Source organism: Natrix helvetica, assembly GCF_964273705.1.
Source record: "Natrix helvetica genome assembly, chromosome: 1".
Classification (NCBI taxonomy): Eukaryota; Metazoa; Chordata; class Lepidosauria; order Squamata; family Natricidae; genus Natrix; species Natrix helvetica.
The window spans coordinates 100343517-100355970 of record NC_138548.1 but is presented as its reverse complement, the minus strand read 5'-3'; the positions used below and the strand labels follow the sequence as shown (position 1 = coordinate 100355970).

General features: G+C 39.7%; 1 protein-coding gene across 2 annotated transcripts in view; it reads right to left on the bottom strand.

Annotated features, from left to right (window-relative positions):
- SYT9 (synaptotagmin 9) overlaps window positions 1-12454 on the bottom strand; it is a 115280-nt gene that overhangs the window by 24637 nt on the left and 78189 nt on the right. The window lies entirely within an intron of this gene.

Genomic DNA, 12454 nt, shown 5'->3' with positions numbered 1-12454 from the left:
TGAAAATGCAAAGAAATAAGATAGTAATCACACAAAAAATGACCAATAATATATTAACATTGGAAAATGAGTCTTAAAGCTCACATTGATGAAGAAAGAGCTCAGAAGCATCTTGAGAATAAGGAAAATAGACTTCGAAAGTGTGAGAGAAAGCATTTACCAAGCCTGAATTATTCAAGGGTGAGGTGAAGACCCTGTAAAGTTTTAGGCAAAGGTTCACTCTTCAAAAACAGAATCCCCAAGCATAGAACTAGAATCTGTTCTCAGCCAAGACTTGATACAAAATTACAGATGAAGAAATTTTGTGCTGGCCTGGAAAAAGGAACATGTGTACTCCACATGTACAAATCACAGGCATCTGTGGGAGGGGCAAGTGATTGTGATGACAGCATACAAATGACATGACTGACCTACTTTACTTAGACATCACTATGCCATTTTCCACACCACCATGACATATGGCATATTGATGCCATCATCGTTTGTTACAAATGCTACTACCACTTCATGTATGTATGTATGTATGTATGTATGTATGTATGTATGTATGTATGTATGTATGTATGTATCAATCAATCTAGCCAGTAAAACTGTAAGTGGCAAACAAAATTAAAAATCTGAACCATGAAACAAGAGGGAGAAAAAGACTAGGCCCAATGAGGCCCAATAAACATCTCACTTCCCATAAACTACATATGCCCTCACCAGAGGTTCAATAACTCAACACCTTCGCCATAATGCATATTAGAATACCCAGATCTTCATGGCTTTCTAAAAAGCTAGTAAAATTAGGTGTTTTTGTATTTGGGGGTGGGGAGGGTAGAGACTATTCCATAGATATGTTGTTGGTTTGAGCTCCCAGCTTGGCAATTTGGTTGCAAATGTTTCATCCCCATTCAAGGAGTGCACTTTAGATTGTGCTTGTCTGGGAGAGCACTGGACTTTAAATACCTTTCTGAGTCCTGGTCTGATGTTGGGTTGTGTGATTGGCTGGCTGTAGTTGCTGAGTAATAGTCCTTGGTTTTAAGTACCATCTCTGTGATGTAAATTAGTGCCGGTGTTGTTCAGATGTCTTCTGATGATGTCACAGTCTGGTTTCGGGTTGATTTTTATTGGCTGCATTTGATGGGGTCCGATTTCTTGTGATCTGTTGAGTTATAACTTTCTTTGCAGCATGGCTGTTCATTGGTCTTTAAATGCTGCCTTCAGGATCGTGGTTGATGTTGTTCTTTCGTTCTAAGTGGTTGGTAGATTGGATTGATGTCAATGTGTCTGTTTATTCATTTATTGGTGGAAAACCAGGCTTCCAGGAATTCCCTTTCTCTCCTTGACTTCACCTAGGTTACAACTGTGGTTCCGGTTAGATCAAATTTGTATCCTTTTGAGTCTTTTGGACGGACATGAGGAATGTAGGGTCATGTCTCTTGATGGGCAGGAAGTGTTCGTGCAACGTTTGCAACCAGAATTCAAACCAACAACATAACTACTAACCAGAGCTACTAATATTCAAAGACAAATGCAAACGATTCCATATAGCAGATACTGTTAGCGAGGGAGGAGTCTGTCACATTACATGAGAGTTGTAATAGTTTTGTAGGTTATCTGTATTATGTGCATCCTCCCTCCCTCCCTCCCTCCCTCCCTCCCTCCCTCTCTCTCTCTCTCTCTCTCTCTCTCTCTCTCTCACACACACACACACACACACACACACACACACACACACACACGAGATTACCAGCCTCTTTGCAGCAATGTCTGCAAGAACACAACCAAGCTCAGAGAGCACCAAGGACCCACAGAGTATATGTGTGCTTGTGATGTTTTGGAATAAGTGCATAGGTTGAATCAGTTTGTGCATTTATTGCTTGAGACAGTGGTGGGTTTCAAAAATTTTTAGAATCTATTCTGTAGGTGTGGCCTGTTTTGTGGGAGTGGCTTGGTGGTCATGTGACCGGGTGGGAGTGGCTTGGTGGTCATGTGACCAGGTGGGCATGGCCAACTTGGAAAATCTGATGAAACTCACTTAACAACACTCTTGCTTAGCAACCAAAATTTTGGGCTCAATTGTGGTCATAAATTCTTTCTTTTTCTTTCTTTCTTTCTCTCTTTCTTTCGTATCTCTCTCCCACTTTCTTTTTCTTTCTTTCCTTCTTTCTCTTTCTATCTTTATCTCTCTCTCTTATTTCTCACTCTCCTTCCATTCCTTCCTTACTTCCTTCCTTGCTTGTGTGTATCTCTCCCACTTCCTTTCTTCCTTCTTTTTTCTCTCTCTTCCTTCCTTTCTTTTTTTCTCTCTCTCTCCCCCCCTCTCTCACACATCCCTTCCAATTATTATCATAGATATATTCTATGAACTAAAACCGGTGCCCAATAAATCCTATGATCACAGCATTCTGTGTTCTACAAGCCAATTCACAGAGCTCCCAATTCCACCTCTTACCACTCTGGGGGTTAACCTAATATGGTTAGTCGTCCTATTATCTCTTGGCCTTGGTTCCCACCTTTTTAGCAGAGCAGCAGAGAGGGCTAATTTCAAACAGCTTTTTTTCCCCTTTTGTCGAAGCCAGATTTCTCTGCCACTCAGCAGGTGACCTGGTGGATGTCTGAAGGTGTTGGGCATGCTATGGAAGGCACGCACATCATGCACACACAGAGAAACACCATACTTGCCACAATGCAAGGCGCATGTGCAAGGGAGACTGCATCAGCTGGGAGGCTGGCAAAAAGAAGCCTCTGTTTCTCCACTGCCATGGCTCGCAGAATAAGGAGGCGGGGATGATGGCCGGTGCTCTCTTGCTTACTTCTCGCCACTGCTGCCCCTGCGGCCTGCCGGCTGCAGTCTTGCCTGGCTGGGTGGCTTGCCGGGAAAACAGAGAGGGGGCGAGCTCTGGCCATCATTTCTGTCTCCTTCCTCTGCGAGCCATGGCAGTGGAGAAACAGAGGCTTCTTTTCTGCCAGCCTCCCAGATGATCCAGTCCCCCTTACACATGTGTGTTTGTGTGTGTGTTTGTATGTGTGTGTTTGTGTGTGTGTGAGAGAGAAAGAGAGAGACAGCCACCTTGTTTCCAATTGGGGGGGGAATCCATGCAGAGGGAGGAAAAATGCATGGATTTCTTCCCTATCCCCATTGGAAACCATGCGGCTGTCAAAGAGAAGGGAGCACGCACCACATGGGCTTCTCCCAATCCTCCGGCAAAGGAAGTGGATGGGCAGACAAACCTGGTGCGGACAGGCGGGGGGAGCGAGCAAGCAGTGACTGGGTGGGCGGGCAGGGGGAGCGAGTGAGTGGTATGGGAAGGCACGCTAAAATTCATGAAGCGGTACACATGTACTGGTGCGTACCGGCTGAAACCCACCCGTTATGAGATGATTATTATGTTTCTTTTAAGTTCATCACTTCTTTCTCTGTACTTCTCAGGCAGCATCCTTAAGGATGGAATTTTTATTATTGTGACAGTCTGTGCCCATGATGACTAACTGGTTAGAGAGGTCATTCCTTGCAGGAAGGTAGAACTCAAGGATATATGCTGCCTTGCCTCCTAATCTCTTTCTCCTCTAAATTCAGCTTTTGGAATAACAATTAGGGTCATGGCTCAACTTAAATATCAAAATTGCTGTGTTGCATTTCTAAGAAGGGGTCTGTAAGGTTTTCACACCATGACAGAGATCCTTGTTCCTATGGCTTTTTCCTTATCAGTTGCAAAGTCATTCCATTTTTAACTGGAAGCTTCTGCTACTGTGTGCACTTACTCAAGTTGGCTCTGATCAACTTATCATATAAGATCTAAGTAACCTTATGTCTCTTGTTCTTCGTAGGTCTGAGTGACAAAGACTAAACAAAGTACAGCTTGACTCTGAAGAGTATCCCAGAAGAATTCATATTTGAAATACCTGGGGCTCAGTGAAACAGATTTTAATAATTTTACTTTCTTACATTATGTAAACAGTATACGTTCTGCCAGTTCACATTACCTTTCAAACTAGAAGAGAAAATCATTGCAACAATCAGGCTAACACAAGCCTTATTTTGGCGCGCAAACCACACGCTACCATAGCAGCCTTTTGGAATGGAGTGTTTAACACCTCTTCTTCTCATTGTACAAAAGTAATTACTTAAAGATCAATAAAGTGTCTGAGATTATGATAATGTTGATGATGATGAGTTTGCCATACAGAGATCATTTCTCTCTACTAACAATTATCATATATATTTGCAAAGGTCACAGAAAATGTTGTGGCCCGCCAGCGGCCAGCAGCGCTGGCATCAGATTTGGAGAGTGAGGAGGTTGGGGAGGAACATGGGCCAGTCCTGGAGCCTGGGGAAGGCTATGATGAGGGCTCTGTGTTGGAGGCAGAGGGGGGACCAGGTCCATATGCCAGTTATCAGCTGCCTTCAGAGTCCGACATCAGTGAGGCAGACGAACAGCTGGACCCTGTTCTCAGTATGCGCATGCACAGACTTGCTAGACAAAGGGAACAGCTAAAGAACAGGGATCAACTTGGGAGTAAGGCCGCAGGTGGACGATGAATGGCCCCTCGCAGAGGAAATAAAAGAGGAGCGAAAGGGGAGGGGAGTTTGCAGGAGACAATTAGTTTGCTTAATTGGTTCGTGACTCTCTGAGACTCCTTGCCAATTTTTGCAGGTATCAGCCTGTCAGTTCTCCAAGCCAGATAAGGTCTGTGATGGCAAATCCTCCCTTGAAATACTTTGCTGGATGTGAATGAGCACAATTCACAGTAAATTAATAAAAGGGTTTTTTGTCGGGACAAGGAATTTGCTTCATGCTCTTGGGAAGCCTCGGTCAGAACAGAAACTATTAAAAAAATCCTGCTGCAGGTTTTGTTCAAAGGCGGAATGTATGTACCTTGAGTATTTCATATCATTTTCAGATTTGAAAAAGCCACACCTCTTCCCACTCCTCCTTACAATTATTTTAATTCTAGGTTAACAGGAACTCATAACATATTTTTATAAGTTGTCAATTTCTAAAAATTAAAAGAAACCAACTCTCAGTACCGAAAAGGTGCTTAGAAATGAAAATGATAGCACAATATAAAACAGGTGTTTTTTTTTTAAAAGGTTGACAGTGAACTAACAAGAGGCGTTACAAAAAGTGATTCTTCCATGTCAAGTGTGAAGAACAATTATTTTTTCCTTTTCAGTGGTGTGGTTTCTTATTTACATCACTTGGTATGCAACACTTTTTAGTTGCACCTTATAACAAATCCAAAACCTTGTTTAACCTTCCAGATGTATTTCATTAAACAAGGCTAGAAGGAAGCAGATTTTTCCTTCTCCCTACTCTCATAGATGTTGTAGAAGGAGAGCCATGTTAATCTATGGTGGCAAATTATCTATCTATCTATCTATCTATCTATCTATCTATCTATCTATCTATCTATCTATCTATCTATCATCTATCATCTATCTATCTATCTATCTATCTATCCATCCATCCATCCATCCATCCATCCATCCATCCATCTATCTATCATCTATCTATCTATCATCTATCTATCTATAATTGTCACTACCCTTATAAAGCATTTTCTACTTCTTTTTCAGGTTGCATTGCAAATTCCCCTACATCCTTTATACAGTATACATGTATACTGCATGAGTCAAAAAGAGGGCCGTGAAAATATTTACGCAACCTGGACATAAATTGTTTCAACTCCTACCCTCAAAACGATGCTACAGAGCACTGCACACCGACAACTAGACACAAGAACAGTTTTTTCCCCGAATGCCATCACTCTGCTAAACAAATAATTCTCTCACCACTGTCAAACCATTCACTAAGGCTGCATTACTATTACTATTAGTCTTCTCATAGTTCCTATCACCTATCTCCTGGGGGATAAAGAGAAGGAAAGGGGCGTGGTTGTCATAGGAGACAACAGTTCGTATTTCTGAAGATTTTGCTCATTGTATTTCGTGCCACAGAGACTGCTTGCTAGAACTTAATTTGCAGCCTTTTGGCTGGGAGCTCATGGCCTTGCAATTATCATAAGGAACGGATGAGATCTGTTACCACAGTTAACTCCTTGAAAGACTATTGCCTGGACTTTTCGGTGGGTGCATGCAATTAATTCACAAGAGGTAAATAAAGAGGGGATTTTTGTGGCAAGGAGTCTGTTTCTTGCTTCTGCTAAGGTTGGGTCAGAACAACAACTCTTCATATAAATGTGCAGCTTCAGAGATATTATAGATTACCACCAAACTAATTTATGCACAATAAATTACTTCTGTTCCCTTTTGGAGTCACACATAAATATTTAATTTATGGAAAGGAGTGATATTGTTAACTAAATTTGTAAAGTGTTTTAGCATTTGTATGTGTGTTTGTGTGTGTGTGTTTTCATTCTGATTTCAATTTCTTGATGTTTCAAATTATTCAACTTTATAACTAGTCCATAATTAGACCATTAATTCATAGTATTGAATTTCAGGTTTTTTTTAGATCAAGGTAGGTAGTCTGCTGCTCTGAAGCCCTGTCTTATGCCTATATTTGATCACAGCTGGCAGAAATTGGTATTTTTTTGTCATTTTGAGAACAGCAAACACAAAACTATAATGCACCCTCAAAAATAAATTTAATATAATGTATAAAATAAAGTAAACCTCCAGTCAGATTTTTTAAATAAAAAAAAATCTTGGTTCAGGCCAGTTTGCATCCTCAGTCCATCCAGGTGACCTTGATGTACACACCATCAAAAGCTCTATTCTGACACATGACACTTTTTTGTAGACTTCTTCACTCATTGAGCTCCTTCCTGCCAAGTTTCACTGAGGGTTGAAGGTTAGCTCGTTCAGTAGCAACTACTTAGGGATGCTCAAAAATATCCCTGCATATTCATTGTTTGCTATTCAGCCCACTGGAATAAGCCAATATCTGTTTTCAGTTTATAGCAATAGCTAAATCTGCACAAGGCTTTATCAAATGCATTTTCTGACACCCCCCCCCAAAAAAAAACTTTTTAGAAACTGTACCAAGAATTGAAATAGATTTTGTTTCTTTTAAAATAGAAAGAGAGAGCAAAATGGGTTTTATTCTTATGATCAGGAGAAAAAGGCAGATTCTTGCTTTGTGTGTGTGTGTGTGTGTGCGCGCACGCACATGTGTATGCTGGTCTTGTTGTATTCGGGTTTTTTCCCATGTAAGATTGAGATTGTCTTGGCAACGTTTCGGCGAGGTCTCACTCGCCATCTTCAGGCTGGATTTTGGGCTTAAAGCGTGATCGGAGCTGCCGTCTTTCTATAAATCTTGGTGTGTGTGTATAGAGTGCTGGCTTTGTTTCAGTAAGTCGAATGATTGGTTATGTGGTTGTATCATGATTGGTAGATTGGTGCTGATTGGTGCTGGCTGTGTGTCCGTTGTTGTTTCTTGTTGTAACAGACTGGGTGGTGGGTGGGGCTCCATATATGTATGTGTGTGACTGAAAACACCAGCCGAAAACACCAGCCTGAAGATGGCGAGTGAGACCACACCGAAATGTTGCCAACACAATCTCAATCTTACACGGGAAAAGACCCAAATACAACAAGACCAGCACACACACACACACACACACACACACACACTTATACATTTCTTTGCAAACAACAACATGATGGTATCATCTTGAATTACATCCATTTTAGAAATGATATAATAAATTGTAGCATCAGAACTAAAAGCATATTACACTGATCAGAAAGCAGCATAGGTATATTAGATCAAACAACTGTTAATACCTGTGAAATCTCCTTGTTTTTGTTCCTGCCGCTATTGCTGTTTGTACCTGAGCTAGGTAGACAGATTTAAACCCATACAAATTCGAAACTAGCAAGCAAAAGAAGGGATTTTAATTATGAATTTAAATATCACCCCAGCATGTTCTGCAGACATTTCTTTTTTCTTTTTAGTTTTTTTTTAAAAAAAATTCAGACATTTCTTACATTATGTGTATTTTAATTTGTGTGGTTGTGTTCAGATAGGTTATTTATTTTTCATTCAAAGGCAATAGAGAAGGGAAAAAAATAGCTCTGAAATGATGACCCAACGTGTCATGTATGATCTAGTTTTTTGTATTCCTTCCGCTACTTAAGAGTGGGGAGTACCATTTGGCCTACATGATTATGGCTTCCTGATTACCCATGGGCTATGCCTGGGAGCTGCCATCCACACGGAAAGAACTGAATTCAGGGTCGGGACCATCCTTCCCTTCCAGCACACACAACAGATACAAACTGCACTATCCATCACGCCCTGCTGCTTCCCCACAATGTGTTTGTCATGCAGCTTTATACACTGTTCCAAACACCCACTCACACTTCCCCAGTTTCACTCCACCGTACACTAGAAAGAGTGTTTGCCCATAGCTATGGGAAACAAGGTGAGAAGGGAAATATGGCTGGAATCATTTTCCTTAGCTTGACTATTAAAATAGAAAGGAAGTGCCAGTCATTGCCCCAGTTAGTTATTGTGGTAGAACAGAGATCAGCAACCGGGATTAGCCACTTTTAGGCCATTTCTACTGGCATGGGGCCATGTGGTCTTGCTTTATGCACCTAGTTAAATGTGCTGTACATTTTTTAAAACATGGATTAATTCATCGACATTTATTCAAAAAGGCATTTATTCAAAAAGGTAGAGGTGTTATCTGAATTATGGTAGTATGTACCCAACAAATGAATTATTGTGATATTGCATTATATTTTTGATTTATTTATTAGAGTTGTACTCCAATTCTCTTTAAAATGCTCAGTACCCTGTATGTATACTTTCTATGAAACCTGCTAGGAGACATACAGAGCTCAAAGTAATTCATCTGATTGAGAAAAGTACACTGCCTGTCTGCACTACCAATTAGGTATATATATTTATATGCCTTTTGGTGGGGCTAGATGAATCAAAAATTGGAATTAAGATTACCGGGAGAAATATCAACAACCTCAGATATGCAGATGATGCCACTCTAATGACAGAAAGTGAAGAGGAACTAAAGAGCTTCTTGATGCGGGTGAAGGAGGAGAGTGCAAAAGTTGACTTGAAACTCAACATTAAGAAAACTAAGATCATGGCATCCGACCCTCTCAATTCCTGGAAAATAGATGGGGAAGAAATGGAGGTAGGGACAGATTTTATTTTCATGGGCTCCAAGATCACCGCAGATGGAGACTGCAGCCAAGAAATTAAAAGAGCTTGCTCCTGGGGAGGAAAGCTATGGCAAATCTAGAGAGCATACTAAAAAACAGAGACATTACCCTGTCAATAAAAGTGTGTATAGTCAAGGCTATGGTTTTCCCAGTTGCAAGGTATGGTTGGACAATAAGAAAGGCTGAGCGCCAAAGAATTGAGGTCTTTGAACTATGGTGCTGGAGAAGACTCTTGCAAGTCCCTTGGACTGCAAGGCGATCAAACCGGTCAGTCCTAGAGGAGATCAACCCTGATTGCTCTTTAGAAGACCAGATTCTGAAGATGAAACTCAAATACTTTGGCCACGTAATGAGAAGGAAGGATTCACTGGAGAAGAGCCAAATGCTGGGAACGATTGAGGACAAAAGAAGAAGGGGACGACAGAGAATGAGGTAGCTGGATGGAGTCACTGAAGCAAGTGAGCATTTAAGTGAGCTTAAATGGACTCTGAGGGATGGTAGAGGACAGGAAGGCCTGGAGAAACGTTGTCCAGGGGTTCGCAATGGGTCAGGTACAACTTCACGACTAACAACATTTTTCCCCCCATGGAATTTGCAAGAATCCAGACCTGCAATGATCTATATTTGCAAAAATCTGGATTTGAGATTTTCCTTCCAATGGAATTTGTATAATTTTTCAATTATGATTGCTTCTTAGGTTTGACTGCTCATGGTTTAAGTGCAGGTGATACAGAATCACCATTGAAAAATGGTGAGCTCCACAGAGAAAACAATTCCTAAATATATTTATTCAGAAATAAGTGCAATGGTTTCAGAATGAAGTATGTTTAAAACTGATGAATATATTAAAAACATTGGAACAGCTATTAACATTTACAACTGTACATCAAAATGTGTCCATGTGTTTTCTGTTCTGGACAATAAATCAGTTCTATTTTTCTTATCACTCAGCTCAGGCAAAAGATTCATGAAATGCGGCAAAAATCCAAGTATTTGACACAATGCTTACCACACAAGGGTCTGACATGAAATTTACCATGTGTGAGAACTATCTCTGACCCCACCACCCTCCATAAAGGAAGACATAGGTAAATATGAAGTAGTCATAAATCACACTTGTACTTATAAATGTGTAAATCAATAGAAACCTAGAAAATACTAATTTACAAATAAAATTCATGGGTTTCTTAGTTAGAAAACAGCACTTTCTCTGAGTTTTGACTCCTCTTGAGTACCATTTGACAGCTTTTCAAGATTTTGTTAATGTATCTTATAACTAAAGAGTTCCAGTAATCCTTGTATTGTTTGCTTCCTGACCTATATTGAAGATCTGACAAATAGGGAGATGAGTTTAGCTTGGCATGATTTATTTGATCATGCCCATGCTTTTGTTATTTGTAGCATGTCTTTCCAAGTGCTCACAGATATAGACATCAAACTGACAGGCTTAAGGTTTCCCAGGTCCGTCCGTCCTTCCTTCCTTCCTTCCTTCCTTCCTTCCTTCCTTCCTTCCTTCCTTCCTTCCTTCCTTCCTTTTCCAGTATGATTCTCAAACTCCTCTTCCTATTTTCCCCTCCTTGCTTTTGTGAAATCAACTTTTTGAGAGCATTACAATATCTTTCTGAATATTACAGTATCCCACATATCTCAATATCACACTGAAAGAATGGAGGAAAGCTTCACGAATAACTTATATTTCCTGAACCACCTATATGTCAACCCTTCGACATAGGCCAGGTCAGGAAAAAAGACTTCACAAGTCTGACATGAACCGTATAGAAATATGCTATAATAGAATTTTGAAAACCTGACTAAGTTCTCCCCTCCATATCTCTTATTATGAATTAGAATGGAATCAATCTGAAGTTCTTCCTCACGTTTGCATTGTTGCCTGAATGTAAATGTCATTTTGTTTTTGTATCCGTCACTCCTTTTACCTAACTTTCCCAAGATCATCTTCCTGGCTCCCTACAATACTTGGCAAATAAATGTGTGGTTTTCCTTTCTTAACAATTAAAAAAGGACTAAACTAGCAGTTCTTATTTCTAACTTAATGCCAGTTGTGGAGCAGATGTGTAAAAGAGCCTCCAGAGTTCGAAAATGTTAGAGAAACACACTTGGGCTCCTTAGGTTATAAACTCAAGATGGATTCTAGAAAGTTTGGAGAAACAAATGTTAAAAGTTTCAAGAATTCAGAAACTAACTCTGCAGAGTCTATTAATGTCTAAATAACGATAATCATTTATAAAATAGCTTCTACTGTCAGAAAATACAAGATAGTAAGCAAAGAACTTTATAGGGATTTGCACTGAATTTTATTTATTTTATTACTTATATTTCTATGGCTCCAAAACCTGCTCCAAAACAAAAAGCAAAATAATTTTAAAAAAATTGTCAAAAGAGCAAAATTGTGAATCTGCCTCCTTGGTTCCATTTTATTTTATACAAAGTGGCATGATATCTAGGAGGATTATTGGATTCAATGGCCATCATCGGAGTGAACCTTGCAATCCAACAAATTTTGCCTCACCAATTACAGCATAAACAGAGGTTGAGAGACAACCTTAGCTTAACCATGTACTTCTGAGTACTTATGGAAAAAGACCAATGAGTTAACCCCTTCTCCTCCTTCTACTTTCCTTTCCACAACCACCTTTATAACATATCTAACATTCCTTTCAAATACTCCTGCTCATTGTACACAAAACCTCCGTCATCTAGCTGTAAAAGAATTTGTAAACAATGCTCTGCACCACAGAGACAACTGTTGTTATAAAGTGAATTATAGCTTCACATATACAACAAAGTTTTTTGAAAATAATATTTTTAAAGAATGTAGATTGTAGAGGGATGAATACTACATCATTTTCAATGAAATTTGGCAAACTTTGTTTCTATATACAGTTCCTAAATACAGTTAAGTAAACATGTTATTTTTGGAAAAGAACATAGCTATACTACGGGAGATGAGTACAACATTCTTCATAATCTTACTCTTACTGTAGTTAGGGATAATGTTAATACTGCTGAGATACTGAGTCAGACTAAATTATCTTCAGAATTATCAGGAATAAGTTGGATCCTTCTCAGATCTCTGGCTCAGGCCCCATGAGTGATCAGGTGATCTCTTCTAATATTTAGGAGGGGAGTTCAGAAATACAGGTAGTCCTCAACTTTACAACAGTTCATTTAGTGACTATTTGAGCTTAAAATAGCATGGGAAAGAGTTTTATGACTATTTTCCCACACTTACAACCATTGCAGCATCCCTGCAATAGATCATTCTGGATCAAAATCCAGATGTTTGGCAAT